This window comes from Dendropsophus ebraccatus, chromosome 8, assembly GCF_027789765.1.
Source record: "Dendropsophus ebraccatus isolate aDenEbr1 chromosome 8, aDenEbr1.pat, whole genome shotgun sequence".
NCBI lineage: Eukaryota > Metazoa > Chordata > Amphibia > Anura > Hylidae > Dendropsophus > Dendropsophus ebraccatus.
This window is the reverse complement of record NC_091461.1, coordinates 82,741,005-82,758,673: the sequence shown is the minus strand read 5'-3', so window position 1 is coordinate 82,758,673 and position 17,669 is coordinate 82,741,005. Positions and strand designations below refer to the sequence as shown.

The 17,669-nt window shown below is 45.8% G+C and overlaps 1 protein-coding gene across 2 annotated transcripts in view; it reads left to right on the top strand.

Annotated features, from left to right (window-relative positions):
- The first annotated feature begins 2,878 nt into the window (after positions 1-2,878).
- The window catches only part of ADAT3 (adenosine deaminase tRNA specific 3), a 29,042-nt gene continuing 14,251 nt past the window's right edge, over positions 2,879-17,669 (top strand). Inside the window, exons 1-2 of one of the 2 annotated variants that reach the window (XM_069979237.1) lie at positions 2,879-2,960; positions 12,950-13,041. The gene's annotated coding sequence lies outside the window, so the exon portion shown is untranslated. The remainder of the gene's footprint in view (positions 2,961-12,949; positions 13,042-17,669) is intronic. The other variant, XM_069979238.1, reaches the window with a different exon arrangement.

Here is a 17,669-nt window from a genome sequence, read left to right as displayed (position 1 = left end):
GGATTACATTGTATGTGCACCAGATTTATGCTCCCACATCGTTGTTTTCTTTTTTTTTTCTTTTTTTTAAAGTGAACATTGATTGCAATGAAATTAGCGTTAATTATTTTCTGCAGCAGTGGCATAGCATTGAATTCAATGCAATGCCACCCGCTGTGTTCCGACTTCTTTATTTTAACATCTGTTCTTTAGAACAATTGCTAAAATAATGAACATACCTATTGTTTCTAAACGCTGTCTGCCGAACAGCGTTCAGAAACCATAACTGTTCACTTAATGAAAAGTACGACCGTCGGCTGATTAATTGAATTGTAAGCACACCCAACAGTGCCCACAATTCAATTGTAAAAAGATAATGTTCCTGCAGCTGATACGACAGTATCGGCTTCCGAAACATGATGAACACTGTCTCGCAGTATACCACCCTCCGTGTGAACAGCCTAAGGCTATGTTCACACTACCTTAAACAGTGTCTGTTGCATAGCAGTAGTTAAAGGGGTAGTCCACCCAAAAAAATTTTCTTTCAAATCAACTGGTGCCTTGAAGTGCCAGAGATTTGTAATTTACTTCTATTAAAAAACCTTAAGTCTTCCAGTACTTATCAGCTGCTGTGTGTCCAGCAGGAAGTGGTGTTTTCTTTCCTGTCTGACAAAGAGCTCTCTGTTGCCTCCTCTTTCCATGTCAGGAACTGTCCAGAGCAGTAGCAAATCCCCATAGAAAACCTCTCCTGCTCTCCAGACTGGAAATAATACAACTTCCTAGTGGGCATACAGCAGCTGATAAGTACTGGAAGGCTTGAGATTTTTTAATAAAAGTAAATTACAAATCTCTGGCACTTCATGGCAGCAGTTGATTTGAAAGAAATCCTGGAAGCACCGGTACGTCCTGAGCTATGAAGCGTGCTCCGGAGCGGAGCGCGCTTCATAGCAGCCGGGACCTCACCGGTAATGACACGCTGCAGCGATCGCGCTGCCACATGTCATTAACCCCTTAAACGCTGCAGCGTTTAAGTGTAAGTGACAGGGGGAGTCCCCTGTCACTTACCGATCGGGACCCCCGCAGTGTGACTGCGGGGGTCCCGATCGGTAAAACGGACCGCCTGCCTCCGTGCAGCAGATCGGCGATCTGCTGCACTAAGCCTGCACAGGCAGGCTCAATGAGCAGATCGCCGATAACACTGATCAATGCTATGCCTATGGCATAGCAATCATCAGTGTCTAAAATAAAAGTAGTGTATGTAGAAGTCCCCCAAAGGGACTTAAAATGTATAAAAAAAAGTTAAAAACACCAACACACAACCACAAAACCCCTCCCCCAATAAAAGTTTAAATCACCCCCCATTTCCCATTATATAAATAAAACATATAAAAATAAATAAATAAACATATAATATACCGTAGCGTGAGTAATTGTCCGATCTATTAAAATATAACAAGCGTCATTGTGATCGGTGAACGGTGTACGCGAAAAGAAGGAAAAATTTGCGCGGATTACCGATTTTATGTTACATTATATATAAAAAAAATAATAAAAAGTGATCAAAACGTCCGATCTTCACAAATATGGTATTAATAAAAACTAGAGATCATGGCGGAAAAAATTACACCCCAAACAGACCCATAGGTAAAAAACTAAAACCGTTATAAGCGTCACAATAGGCCTATTTTATTAATATTTAATTGCCAAAAAAAAAGGATTTCATAAAAAAAAAAATCTAACATTAGAAAATCTGTGTAAACCTGCATATGGTTGTGTTCAGACTGACCTATAGAATAATAGTATAATGTCGCTTTTACCATATAGTGCATTACATAGACACAGGAACCCCCCAAACGTTACCATATTGCATTCTTTTTTACGATTTTACCTATTTATATCTTCATAAATAATATATTTGTGATTCCCTCATACATGTTATGGTAAAATGAAAGACGCCATTACAAAGTACAACTATTCCTGTAACAAATAAGCCCTTACATGGCCTTGTAGATAGAAAACTGAAAGTGCTAGTGCTCTTAGAAGGGGAGGAGGGAAAAACGAAAGCGCAAAGATCAAAATTTGCGCGGTCCACTGGGTCATTTTGGGCCTGGTCCTCAAAGGGTTAAACTGCTGGCTGTGCGGCTGCATTTAGGACGTTTCTTCTTTTTTTTTTAACTATTGATTAGTATTTTTTACTATTGACCGTTGGGTGTGCTTCAATGTAATGTGCGGCCGCTACTATTTTCTTTTTTAATCAAAACTTAACCTTCTTTTTCCTGCTACTCACAATTTAAGGGTTTATTTACTTGTTTGCTTTTATGCTATGCAATATATATGCCCATATATATTTATATACATTGTTTACTTCAAGTCATCTGACCTTTTCTATATACGCCGACTAGTTTTGTATTTAGAATGTAGAAAATTTACAACTAGCATGAATGCGCTGTTAATTATAATATACATTACATCGGTACAATAATAGACCTATCCCTCTTATTGTCAGCTGCTATCATATATCTTACAACTGCTGTGACTTCTATTGTCCACTAGGTGGCAAACATGTACGTAATTACATTCAGTGGCCTTGACTTTATGATTGAAAAAAAAAAAAATAGTTATAATCACAGGTTGTTACTTGTTATGTCCACTAGGTGGCACCAATGTGTATGTATTCACCCGAACGGGAACTTTCATATTGTTTTAAATTATTGATCATCATTGGATCATCTGTTTATAGCAACTTTTGAACATATTAGTTGTTACAGTAATCACTCTGTAAGATTTGTAACAAAATGGCAATAGTGCAACGTGTTGTCCTGGCCTTTTTGATTCCTCTGGCTTACCATAGTGTGTGGGATCACATGGTCTTCTCAATACTGCATTTACTTCCTGTTTCGTGCAGCACACATTCTAGTATCTACCGTGGCCATGCGGACGCCACACATATGACTTGGTACTTCACATCCATGTTCTTTAAGGTATATGAAGGACAACTCTTAGTGTTATGCTTACCTACTCCTGAGGAAGCAATGGAGACATACTTTCATATGTCTTTGTGCAGTATTATGTCTATTGCAGTATTTATTGTCTGCACACAATGTATTGGAGCTGCCTTTACATGTGGTCTGGTGTATGTAGTCTTCCCAAGTATTGTGGGGATGCACAAGAGAGGTGTAGGCTATGTTAAATCTATTTTTTTATCGTTTGTAACCCATCTTTGGGCTTGTGTTTTGTGTGCATATCCATTTCTAGTATTGTTGCTTTCTCTGTGTGATGCCGATGCAGACTTCAGGGCTTCCTCTACTTCCTGGCCAAGCTGGCTAACGTGATGACGTCATCCCATCACACCAGTCAGGGTGACGCATGACACAGTACTGCATAGGCTGCTGATCAGAAGATCAACATATATGATACTTGGAACTTTTGTAGTACATCATCTATGTTTTTGGAACGTGGTTGTGAGGCCTGACTTCACATTCAGGGGGTGCACGGCATGTACAATGTGATTTACCTTTTAGGGACAAAATATCTGTCCTAGACACATAGAGGTGTGTGTAATAAGAAGAGGCAGGGTTATATACACCACAGTGTCCAGTGTGAAAAGGGGAGAGGGTCATAGGTATAAAGAGGTGTCTATAATGAGGAGAGACAGAACATAAATATATGCACTTCAATGGTCCCTGCCATCCATGGGTCTGTGGTAGGGCTGGGAGGTATACCGTAAAAACACCGATACCGTCACTGGCGTCGGTTAACTGACATCAACTCTGCCATGACGGTATCTGCGGTATTTTTCCTCCCCTCACCCGGTGGCCGCATGTACTGCTGCCTTCAGTTAATCTCCCTCGCGTCCCTGTTCCTACCCTGACTGGCCTGTGTAAAACTATTCCGATCCCAGCCAGGACGCACATATACTGGTGCAAGGTATAGAAGATCCTGCTGCGGGGGGCTGGAGAACTGACAGGCTGCACACGGGTGTGCTGGGTGCTCGGCGCTGCTACCGGGCGGCTCACTTCTAACTTCTCTGGAAGCTGCACGGTGTGCCCTGGCCCCCCCTCTACCGCACATACAGTGGCTGCAGGGGGTCAGGTATGGGTCGGCACCTCCTCGCTCCACTGGCCACCGCACTCTGTCCTGCACAGGAATCTGCGGCGCCCAGTTATCTTTTGTCAGTGCTGGAAGCAGCCATGTGTGACGCTCTGCCCGGGACACGGCCAGCAGAGTTGTCCTTTAAGGAAGTAAGTGACAGGCTAAGCACCTGTCACTAACTGATTGGGACCCCCACAGCCATGCTACTGGTACCAATGGGCAGGGTTAAGCCACTTACCACTGTCCTGTCGAATGGGTGATCTGTGAATAGAGTCTGCTCGCAGGCAGGCTCTATGCACAGATCACTGATAACACTGATCTATGCTATGGCATAGCATAGGTCAGTACAGTACAACTGCAATCTCTGATAGAAAGGCAGTGTTAGGTTAAAGCAAGTGTGACAAAAAAAAACAACTGCTTTTTATATATAAAGTGGCGAGAGTTACGATTGCAATTGGGTTATGGAGCAAGATATAGTGGCAGTTACTTTAATACATTTACATGATTGGGTACAACTAAGTTAGGTGCTAGCAATCTCCATTGGTAAGACAGGCAAAATGCAAGTTTAACGAAAAGAAAACCACTAAAGTTCTTTTGTATGGAGATTGTAATACAGCAGAGCTCTCTAGTAATAGACAAAAAGAAATACTGCAGCAACAGGGTAATGTTCACTACCAGCAAGAAAACAGATGTATGGCCACAGAGGGCATGTGGATACCCAGTTCTATCCCCCAAATGGCACCATGTACTCTATACAGGAACCGAAGGAAGGGGGCTGTGCCTCAGAAACCCGGGGTGATTGCTTAATCATCTATGATTAAAATAATAATATAAAGTTTTCAGCATTTCACCATAAAGATCTTGTGGCTAGCAGGGTTAGGGCCAAAAGATATAGAGCCCTAAGGAGTTCAGTTGATCAGCCATAAGTGAATCCACAAACTGATGCCATGGGGGCAAAACGGCATCACGTTTTTCAGACCGGCCATGTTCCTCTGCTACAATCTTCTCCATTCTGCCAATTTCCCTAACCTCTGTGGTTCATTAAAGGGGTATCCAGCGCTTCTAAAACATGGCCACTTTCCCTCTACCATTGTCTCCAGTTTGGGTGGGGTTTTGAAACTCGGTTCCATTGAAGTAAATGGAGCTTAATTGCAAACCGCACCTGAACTGGAGATAACAGTAGGGGGGAAAAGTGGCCATGTTTTTGTAGCACTGGATAACCCCTTTAACCCTTAGACGACCCAGGGCGTATAGTTACGCCATAGAAGTCTGTCCCCAGACGACCTAGGGCGTAACTATACGTCCTAGGTGTTTCTCCGGCTATGAAGCGCACTCCGGAGCGGAGCGCGCTTCATAGCAGCTGGGGGCCAGCTGCAATCACGCTGCCGCGTGCCATTAACTCCTTAAATGCCGCGGCGCGACCGCGGCGTTTAAGTGTAAGTGACAGGAGGAGTCCCCTGTCACTTACCGATCGGGACCCCCGCAATGCGACTGCAGGGGTCCCGATAAGTAAAACGGAGCCGGAGGTCTCTCACCTGGCTCCGTGCGGTCCGATCGGCGATCTGCTACACTGAGCCTGCACAGGCAGGCTCAATGAGCAGAGCGCCGATAACACTGATCAATGCTATGCCTATGGCATAGCAATGATCAGTGTAAAAATCAAGGTACTGTATGTAAAAGTCCCCCAAAGGGACTTCAAATGTGTAAAAAAAAAAAAAAAAAGTTAAAAACACTATTACACTACCCCAAAACCCCTCCCCCAATAAAAGTAAAATTCACCCCCCTTTACCATTATATAAATAAACATATAATATACCATAGCGTGCGTAATTGTCCGATCTATTAAAATATAACAAGCATCATTGCGAACGGTAAACGGCGTAGACGAAAAGAGGGGAAAAACGTGCGCGGATTACCGATTTTGTTACATTATATATAAAAAAAAATTAATAAAAAGTGATCAAAACGTCCGATCTTCACAAATATGGTATTAATTAAAACTAGAGATCATGGCGGAAAAAAATGACACCCCATACGGCCTCATAGGCGAAAAAATAAAACTTATAAGCGTCACAATAGGGCTATTTTATTTATAATTAATTGCCAGAAAAAAGGATATATTTTTTTTAAATGAAATAACATTAGAGAATCTGTGTAAACCTGCATATGGTTGTGTTCGGACTGACCTATAGAATAATTGTATAATGTCGCTTTTACCATATAGGAACCCCCCAAACGTTACCATATTGCATTCTTTTTTACGATTTTACCCATTTATATCTTCATAAATATTAATTTTGGAATTCCGTCATACATGTTATGGTAAAATGAAAGACGCCATTACAAAATACAACTATTCATGTAAAAAACAAGCACTTACATGGGTTGTAGATAGAAAACTGAAAGTGCTAGAGCTCTTAGAAGGGGAGGAGGGAAAAACGAAAACACTAAGATCAAAATTTGCGCAGTCCACTGGGTCATTTTGGGCCTGGTTCTCAAAGGGTTAAAGGGGATATCAAACGCTACAAAAACATGGCCACTTTCTTCTAGAGACAGCCCATTTCTTGTCTCCAGTTTGGATGGGTTTTTGACACTCAGTTTCATTGTAGTGAATGGAGCTTAAAGGGGTTATCCAGCGCTACAAAAACATGGCCACTTCTCCCCCTACTGTTGTCTCCAGTTCAGGTGCAGTTTGCAATTAAGCTCAATTTACTTCAATGAAACGGAGTTTGAGGTTACAAACCCACTTGCCGGATCTGCAGCGAGTCTCCTTGCTGCGTTTTTGCAGGGAGACTCGCTGCAGATCCCGGCCCCTATACTTTCAATAGCAGAGAAACTCGCAGCAGGGATGTACATCCCTGCTGCGATTTTGTCTGCAGCCCGCCCCATTAACCCCCCCGGCCGCCGGACATTATACGGTCCCCGTTCCTGCTTGCTTCGGGGCTCCCGGTGTCTTCACGGCCCGCACGGCCAATCAGTGCGCTGCGGCGGGGCAGCACACTGATTGGCCAGGCGGAACGTGCCGGGAGCCGCTGAAGCAAGCAGGAGCCGGGATCAGGTAATGTATATCGCCCCCAGCCCCCGGCCGCACGATCGCCCCCAGCCCTGCAGCCCCCGACCGCATGATCGCCCGCAGCCCCCGGCCGCATGATCGCCCCCAGCCCCGCAGCCCCCGGCCGCACGATCGCCCGCAGCCCCCGGCCGCACGATCGCCCGCAGCCCCCGGCCTCACGATCGCCCGCAGCCCCCGGCCGCACGATCGCCCGCAGCCCCCGGCCGCACGATCGCCCGCAGCCCCCGGCCGCACGATCGCCCCCGGCCGCACGATCGCCCCCAGCCCCTGGCCGCACGATCGCCCGCAGCCCCCGGCCGCACGATCGCCCCCGGCCGCACGATCGCCTGCAGCCCCCGACCGCACGATCGCCCCCAGCGGGTGATCGTGCTGCAGGGCTGGGGGCTGGGGGCGATCATGCGGCCGTGGGCTGCGGGGCTGGGGGCGATCGTGCGGCCGGGGGCTGGGGGCGATCGTGCGGCCGGGGGCTGCGGGGCTGCGGGCGATCGTGCGCTTGGGGGCTGCGGGGCTGGGGGCGATCGGGGCTGCAGGGGGCGGGCAGGATATACATTACCTGATCCTGGCTCCTGCTTGCTTCAGCGGCTCCCGGCACGTTCCGCCCGGCCAATCAGTGCGATTTTTATTCGGACCCATAAGACCACAGATACATCAGTTAGTATTCACACACAGATGTCAACGCGTTTCTGATGCTATCGCATCCTTAATCGTGACAGTTGTATCCCTCTATGGAGCTGGTTTTTAAACCCTATGCTCCACCCCTTGCTGATGTCAGCACTTGATTAACTGCACATGTTATATGGGTAAAGTGAATTAAGACCAACACAAACAGTTTAAAAACAATACTACTGGGATATAACAGTATTCATATGCCATTATTTACACTATATACATATGGTTGAGCTGCAAGTCACAGACATTATACAATGCTTTTGATAAAGGAGTAGTATGAGGCCATCCATTCATAAATCTAGTAATGTAGTAGCAACTCACGTCTGAGATTTAACCCCTTCGGGGAGCAAGTTCCAAGCTGGAAAATCCTAAAGGCTTCCCTCTGTTGTAACTTACTCCTCCTATCACCTCCTCTCTGTAGTGGTATGACCTTTTCTATAGCATGGAACCGCATGTTTCTCCACGAAATGTCTGGATGCCCCTGATAGGTTCCTAGTGGTGCTATGGTTTACGTCATACAAATGCTCCAATATACGTGTGCGGAGACGCCTAGTTGTGAATCCTATATACATGAGACTGCAATCTGTGCAGTGTATAGCATAAACCACAAAATCACTATCACAGTTCAAAAAATGTTTAATAGCAAACCTTTGCTTATTTTCACTGTCACTGTAATATTTGGTTTGTGTGGCATGGCGGCATACACTGCATCTCCCACACCTGTAGAACCCTTTACATGAGAGCCATGTTTGTGGGGGAATGTTGGTCCTTGGAACTGAAGGGGACAAAACATCACCCAGTGTTCTTGCACGTCTAGAGACTGTTACACCCATCTTTTAGAATTTCATCTAGCACCGGATCTCCCTGTAAGATATGTAAATTTCTCTGAATGATGCTTTTTACACTCCTGAATTGCGGGCTGTATCTTGTTACTAATGTTGGTATGTTTCTTGTCATATTTTGTTTGTGTTCGTTTTTCCTTCCCAATATCATATCATGTCTGTCCTTTTTGTCCACTCTCACCTTGGCCCTGCGTAGCATCCATTCAGGATAGCCCCGTTGACGAAGCCTATCCCGACTGATGCTGCATTCCCTGTCATATGCCTCATATGTGCTGCAATTACGTTTCATGCGTATCCCTGGCTATCTTAAGGACACGGGGGCTGTATTGCAGGCCTTTGTACATTTCAAGTGGGATAGTGACCTCCATTGGCTGGGCATGGATGTGGTGCCATTGTACACCAGCATCCCACATGACCTTGCAATGGAGGCACTAGACCACCACCTTAAGAGACATAGTCCCTATGAAGAAATTTTACAAATATTCATTAAATCGGTGGCATGGTATCTGATGACACATAATTATTTCCAGTGTTATGATGTGTACTATTTGCAGCTGGCTGGAGTTTCCATGGGGGCCAGACATTCACCCTCCATGGCAAACCTAGCCATGGCTTACTGGGAAGAAAGGTACATATACACTCATGATGATCCGTTTGCAGAGTTCATAATGTGGTATGGCAGGTACATAGATGACTTGCTGCTGGTCTGAAGTGGTCCTGTACCTGCCATACCACAATTTCTGGAGTATGCCAACTCCAATCCCTGGTCCCTTCAATTCACTCATGTATACCATGACAAACAAATTGTATTTCTTGATCTCATTCTGGAAGCAATTCCGCATGAGATTGTAATTACCAGAACTCATAGGAAGCCCATATCGGGTAATATTACTTTACATGCTCACAGCAGTCATCCGCCTCATACGATCAAATCCATCCCAGTGGGTGAAATGATACGCATGAGACGTAATTGCAGCACATATGAGGCATATGACAGGGAATGCAGCATCAGTCGGGATAGGCTTCGTCAACGGGGCTATCCTGAATGGATGCTACGCAGGGCCAAGGTGAGAGTGGACAAAAAGGACAGACATGATATGATATTGGGAAGGAAAAACAAACACAAACAAAATATGACAAGAAATGTGTTATTCTGTGAATAATTCTTTACCACCGCACTACCCCTTTAACTAAGGGAAGGTGGGGCATGACTTTTCCAGTAGCATATATATTACGGCACATGTTGCTATCAGGAGGTGGTGTAAAATTCCTCCTTTTTTTTTTTTTCCCCCTGCTCACCTTTACGACTGCACCACAGGAGTTAACTCATGCCCTAGGCACAGGAAAAGCACAACACGAGAGGTTAAAAGCCTTTCCTCCAACACCAGTGCTTTTCCTGTCCCTGTAAGGGCAGGCACGAGAGGTGGGGGATCCGCACTGAAGGTGAGGAGATCCCCTGCAAGAAGAATTTTCTTACCCTCCAGCAAAGATCGATCGGTGTTTGGGTTCAGACAGGACCACCATATGTGTTGCATTGTCGCTTAGTCCAGACATGCATCTCCTGCATCAACAGAGGACTGGAGAATCATGTCTTGTAAGGTAATAGTACCACCAAGAGATGATCTTAGTTCTTTTCCTTGGCCTTAGGGCTCTATTACACAGAGCGATAATCTGCCGAATCAGGCCGTTTCTGCATATTATTGCTGAGTGTAATAAAGACAATGATCAGCTGTTGACAATGGTCGTCAGCTGATGGTGTCTTTTGGTCTGGACTTAAAATCATCAGCACAACTTCAGAGTCAGGACAGGAGCGCCACAGCTAGTGATTGGCTGAGCAGTCTGTTACTTCAGAAACTGTCTCTGTACTGACTGCTGTGGGGAGTGTGTAGAAGCAAGGAAGACACCTGGGACCGTGGAAAGGTAATGTATACAGTTATTTACTATATACACGGCTGCTTCTGCCATGAGGCAAGATGAGTTTATTGCTCAGGGAGACAGCTTTGTAGTCGTTTGCAAGGGCAGCAAATTTTATGGAGTGGCCATAAATTATATTGTCTGCTTTAGGGTCCTATTACACCAACAGATTATCTGACAGATTTTTTTTAAGCCAAAGCCAGGAATGAATTTGAAAATAGGAGAAATCTCAGTCTTTCCTTTATTACATGTTCTCTGTTTATAGTCTGTTCCTGGCTTTGGCTCAAAAAATCTGTCAGATAATCTGTTGGTGTAATAGGGCCCTTACACCACTGACTGCATTGACCCCATGACCTGCAAACGATAGCTGCACACAGACGTAGAATGCAAGAAAGTTAGGACTGCAAACACTTTGCAGGTTACGTTATGTGCTTCAGACATCACTACACTCCAAGCGATCACTACCTTTTGAAGAATTGTTTACGCTCTGGTGGAATTGGAAACTTTTAAACTTTTTTTTTTTTTTTTTTTTGTCCTCACCAAGCATGGAAGGTAGTGCTGGGGCAGGGGCTGCACAGACATCGCTAATGATATACGTGCAGACCTTGCATAATTGAGCTATGTAATAGGCTCAGTAAACAAGCGCTACTCTAGCAGATCGACACTCGTTTACTAAAGTGATTGGGCCCTTAGAAGGCAGAGAAACCATGAGTCAGTTTGCATGTTTTCTGAATTGACTTCTGATCAATGGAAACTCCCAAGTCAGCCTCCCGTTTGTTAAAGAAGAAGTCCGGCGAATTTTTAATAAAGTATTGTATCGCCCCCCAAAAGTTATACAAACACCAATATACACGTACAGTATTACGGGAAATTCACATAAAGTGCTTTTTTTCCCTGCACTTACTACTGCATCAAGGCTTCACTTCCTGGATAAAATGGTGATGTCACGTTGCACATTGCAACATTGCAATATCTGCATTTTTTTTTTTATCTGTATCATTACCATTTGTTGTTACATTCGGAGTTGCACTTTATACACAGTAGGTGTATTTTCTTTATGTGCTGCAGTACTTGCTGATGTCTCTGTGTAGGGGGTCATCCCCTCCCATTGGTGGTTTCTAGGGATGAGTGAATATACAGTAGGGACGAAGCGAAGCTCATCTGGCTGCGGTGCTTTGAAGTGTGCTTCGCTATGTGCCGCTCCTCTGTGGGTGCTGGAAAAAAGGTGGATCCAGTCCTGGGAAACTAGAAAAGGATTCCCAGGACGGCAGCCATCTTTTCCCAGCACCTGGTAAGGAGCAGCATGGAGCGGAGCACACTTCAAAGCGCCGCAGCCCGATAAGCTGAATACAGATAAAAACTAAGCACTTTGCTTCGTCCCTACTGTATATTCGCTCATCCCTAGTGGTTTCTATGCTTTTCAATTGGTTTTAACCCTTTAAGCACCAACCGCAAAATGACCCAGTGGACTGCGCAAATTTTCATTTTTGCATTTTTGTTTTTTCCTCCTCCCCTTCTAAGAGCTCTAGCACTTTCATTTTTTTTTATCTACAGAGCCATGTAATGGCTTGTTTTTTTCAGGAATAGTTGGACTTTGTAATGGCGTCTTTCATTCTACCATAACATTTATGACAGAACCCCAAAAATATTATTTATGAAAATATAAATTGGTGTAATCGTAAAAATACACTAAGCGGTAAAATCGACATGATACCATTATTCTATAGGTCAGTCTGAACACAATTACATGCAGGTTTACACATTTTCTAATGTTTACCTTACCATATTTGTGGAGATTTTTATATTTTATAAAAAAAATTTATATTTATAATGTACAGAAATCTGTAATCCTGGCTTTTTTTTCCTCTTTTTTCGTCTACGTCGTTTGCTGTTAGTGATGACCATTGTTATACGCATAGCATTGATCTGTGTGATAGGCGTTCTGCTAGTTGAGCCGGCCTGTGGCAGACTCGGTGAGCAGATCGACGATCGGACCACATGGAGGAAGGGGAGAGACCTCCGGCGGTCCGTTACAAAGATCAGGACTCCCGCAGTCACACTGCAGGGTCCCGATCGGTAAGTGAGAGGGGACTGCTCCTGTCACACAGGCTGCAGTGTGTCAGTAACGGGGGAGGGCCCAGCTGCTCACTGCAGCCGGCTCCACCTGCTATTAAGCGCGCTCCGCTCCAGAGCGTGCTTCATAGCTCAGGACGTACCTGTACGCCCTAGGTCGTCTGGGGACAGACTTCGAGGACATACAGGTACGTCCTTGGTTGTCTAGGGGGTTAAATGTTTGGTCTGTTTACATGTTTAATGTTTAATAAACTTTATCTTAATCTTTTATATCTTCTATTATTGAGAATGTATTATCTTATTTCAGGTACTGTACATGCTGTGTGGCTGTGTCATTACCAGTGCTGTAGAGTCGGAGTTGTGGAGTCGGAGCTAGTTTTGGTTGAAGCCAGAAAAAAGGTACCAACTCCGACTCCAGTTTTAAAAAAATCTTTCAAAATTTTAGAATTGAGTTTTAATTTGAATTTTATAAACGTTCCTCATCAATATGTTTTCTGTTCTATCAGTCTAAGCCTCTTATTTATATTTTTTTAAAAACTTGGATACATTTAGTTTCCTCCATATATCAGTAATAAAGCACTGGCCCTATTAGATAAGGGTGGTCAGGGAGAAGTTGGTCTCTTTTTGGCAGTTTGTTTCTGAGCTGGAAGAGTCCATTGTGTGTGGGGAGATCTGTGCTGTTCTCTTCCTGGATGCTGGATGATTGTATATGAGCAGCAGTGTAATATGAAGATATCCTGTGTAGTGAAAGCGAATACTGTTCGATCGAATAGATATTTGATCGAATAGTAAGGTATTTGATCTATCGAATAGTTTGCAGAGTATTCGATAAATATTTGATAAGCGTTCAAATCCCCTAGCTTCCAGTTTTTACCTCCAAGTGGTCGAATAGATTTTTTTCAATAATCGAATACTTGTTCTCATTGACTTTAATGGGAATCGAATATTCGGGAGATATTCGTACGAATATCGAATATTTGAATATTTCACTGTTCGCTCATCACTGATCCTGTGTAAAATAGAGAAAATGGAGAAGCTATAAGTAGTGTAGCGGTAACCTCTGTCCTAGTGTGGTGTTTTATCTCTGGGAGAAGATTGTGTTTTTCTTCAATGTGCTATGGCTGCAGCAGGCTGTGTGTGTGTGTGTGTGTGCCCTTTGGCTGCAGCAGGCTGTGTGTATTTGTTTGCTATGGCTGCAACCCTAAATAGCTACAGGGAAGGATAGTGCATACATACCTGTTTTCTCGGTAATGCACTTTAAATGACCAAAAGAAAAGGTTGTTTTAATGTCCCAGCCACAGCTGCTTGAGTCAGATGAGGCAGGATCTTTATTCCTCCAAGCTCCCCGTATTGGCAGTGTCCTTGACCCTGGCCCTCATAAATTATTAACAGCTTTAGCGGTTTTCTGACTGGACATAACATTAGAACAGAATTTTCTCAGTCATGCAATATTCTTAGATTAGAACATAGGTATGTTTGCACTAACCTTTTATAAGTCTGATTAGGGCTGCTACTGTAAAACATCCGATAGATTTCCTTTAACACATTTCTAATCTGATGCACAGAAATTGCGAAGGGCCCTATTAAACTAGCAGTTTATCTGACAGATTTTTTCAGCCAAAGCCAGGAATGCATTTGCAAAGAGGAAAGATCCTAGTCCAGGGGTACTCAACAACTTTTAGTGAAGGTCCACTTACTGGAGTCTATTGTCAGGTGAAGGTCCGAGCTGAACATCAGTAGGAAACGTGTTTTAATAACTTTTCTCTCCTCACCTTCACGACGGCACCACAGGAGTTAACTCATGCCCTAGGGACAGGAAAAGCACAAACACGAGAGGTTAAAAGCCCCTCCCCTTCCTGCTAGCACCAGTGCTTTTCCTGTCCCTGTAGGGCAGGCACGAGAGGTGGGGGATCCATGGTGAAGATGAGAAGATCCCCCTGTTTGAAGATTTTATTTCCCCTTACCAGCAGGGATCGATCGGGGTTTAACCTCCTTCCTTCCCATGGAGGCGGCTGGCTGATCTTCGGATCTGGGGTAAGGGATGGCCCGCTGGTTCTCCTCGCGCCATCCCTGACGTGGCGGGGGCGCGCAGAGAGTTTCCGTTGCTGCAACCTCCGGACCTCTCCTTTGTATACGCGCGTCCCGGGACTGGTCGTGCTGTGGCCTAGTGGTCCGCGTTTGCGGCCTACTTCCGGCCGCAATGTACGGGCGTTCGGCGGAGGTCAGGCCTGAGGCCTAGTCTTTCAGCAGTGCCTTCAGTGGGGGGAGCACGCTGACGCCATGTGCCGGAAGAGTCAGAACTCCTGGTCTTCCGAGGACGCCGGGCGGCAAGTTTGGAAAATCTGCAGAGTTGTGTGTCATCAGTCTTCTGAGGTCTGATCCACTGCATCACCTATGAGGAATCCTGCTGCAGACTAGCCTCCTCTGCCGCTGCCGGTGGTAAGTGTGCCAACTAAAGTCTGCTACACTTGGGGGAGAGTGCTAGCGGTCAGCTTGTATAGTTCTGACTCTCAGTTTTCTATCTCCCTCTCTTCTTCCCTATACCTTTCAGGGTGATATATAATTACTCTGTGTGGGCACCAGCGTGCTGTATTCACCTTGGTGCTTAGGACTGTGATATATATACTTATGTATGTATGGATAAGGTTTTGCTCCTAGCTTTATTTTGCGAGAAGGAGCTTTTCCTCTTAGGAGATTTACCTGTTACTATGCGGGCCTCTCTCCTTTATTAACAAGAACATAAAACATCCTGTGTTTAATGTCATCATTATAGAGGATTTTTAACCCCTTAACGACATCGGGCGTACCCATACGCCCCCGTTGCCTGGGCTTTAACGCAAACGGGCGTATGGGTACGCCCGATGTTTCCCCGATCGCTGCGTGTTCACACACAGCGATCGGGGAAGATGGCCTGCTATAAATCATAGCAGGCCATCTTAGCTTCACGGCACGGGGGGTGGTTAACACCCCCCGTGCTTACGATCGCCGCTATAGGCTAATCAATTCAGATCAGCCAATAGTGGCGATCGGAACCTTTCCGGGTCATCGGTGACCCGATGACCTGGAAAAAAATGGCGGTCGGTGCTGTCCGAGGACGGCACCGACCGCCATTACTGTAAAAAGTAATGGTGATCGCCGTGCCACCGGCCCGATCGCCGTGAACGGCCGGCCGGCCGTTCACGGCGATCAGGCCGGTGGCACGGCGATCAGAGTCCCACAATATAGTAAATACCTGCCCTGGACCCCTCAGCTAGGTAGCCGAGGGGTCCAGAGCGGGTATTTGTACATTACTCACCTGTCCCGGGCTCCTGATCGGCGTCTTCCGGGTTCGCGGCGTCCTCCGTCATTCCGTTCGGTCTTCGGGTCTTTCCGGCGGTCCCCGTCGTCTTCTTTCGGCTATTTTCGGCTCCAGCCTCGTCATTTTCCGGATTTTGCGCTCTGCTGCCCCCTAGCGGCTGATATGTGTAATACACTTATCAGCAGCTACAGGGATATTCAGAATGTAGAAAAAGGTTTTTTTTTTTTTCCAAATTTTTTTTTTTTCTATTTTCCGCACCCTATCGCCACTGAGTGTTGATCAGCATCGCACGAAAGTGCGCTGCTAATCAGCAACTCCTCCTTTTTGGCGTAGGGTGTTTTTTTTTCTATATCCTACTGCCACGGTCTGCTTATAAGTGCGGCATTTATCAGCAACTCCTTTGTTGGCGTAGGTTTTTTTTTTATACTTACTGTAAAAAAAACACGTAAAAAACACTACATTACACCACACTACACTGAATAAAGTTTGACACTACACCACTACATACCCCATATACCAATCCCCGTATAAAGATGGCCCCCAGGGTGTTTTCGGCGTCAGAGGTATACGTTATTATTGCCTTCGACACCGAAACAGCCAGTGAGGATGAATGGGGGGATCCTTCTTTCCTCCATTCATCCTCATCATCCAGTGACGTGTCTGGGGGTAGCGTAGCGTACGCTGCCCCCCAGACACGTCTTTTCCGCCAGTACCGTCCCAATAAGAGATGACGGTATGGAGTGAAATTCTACAAACACTGTGAGTACCTCAGGGTACTCTTACAGATTTAGGGTACGTGCACACTGCGGAATGGCGAAGGATAACCCTTTGTGCATTCCGCAGCTGGCACCCACCGGAGGACTGATGCGGGCGCATTTCTCTACCCGTGTCATAGACTCCATTCTATGCACGGGCGGAATCCGTCGTCCATCCAAAGAATGAACACGTTGGACGGAGAGCGGAATCCGCCCGTGCATAGAATGGAGTCTATGACACGTGTGGAGACGTGCGCCTGCATCAGTCCGCCGGCGGGTGCCAGCTGTGGAATGCACGAAGGGTTATGTCGCGATTCCGCAGTGTGCATGTACCCTTAGAGTGTATGTAGAAAGGGACACCCGAATCCAGCCCCCAGATGCCCCCTCCCCCCCCCCCCCATCCTTGGAGTTAGTGGGAAGGTCGTCCGGGAACTGATCTTCCCACTGCTGGATAAAGGTTACCACCACCTGTACGGGGATAACTTTTATACCAGCACCCCCTCTTCCGGTCCCTCGTTGCCCTGTAGCTTGTGGCACGATCCGTAAATATCAGAAGTAGTAATAGCGCCCTAATATTTAGCAGCCATGGAGCGGACCCAGCGCTTCTGGATATGAAGGACCCCGTATCGCACCAGGGCAACATTTTCCAGGTGACGTCCCCCACACAGGAGAACGGGAGACCCCAGAAGAAGTGCAGAGTGTGGGGTAACAGGGGGATCAGGAAGGACACCATTTACCAGTGTGACACCTGTCCTGATCGCCCCGGCCTCTGCATACTGGATCGCTCCAAGGCGCACCACACGTCACTGGGGTTCTACATTATCTAAATTCTGTCCCTTATTCCTATTTCAGGGGTCACCTTGGTCCAGGGATTATTCTGATTGCCATTATGGAGTCAGAAAGGAATTTTTCCCCTGTGATGAGGCTACTGTCGTCTGCCTCACGAGGGGTTTTTGCCTTCCTCTGGATCAACA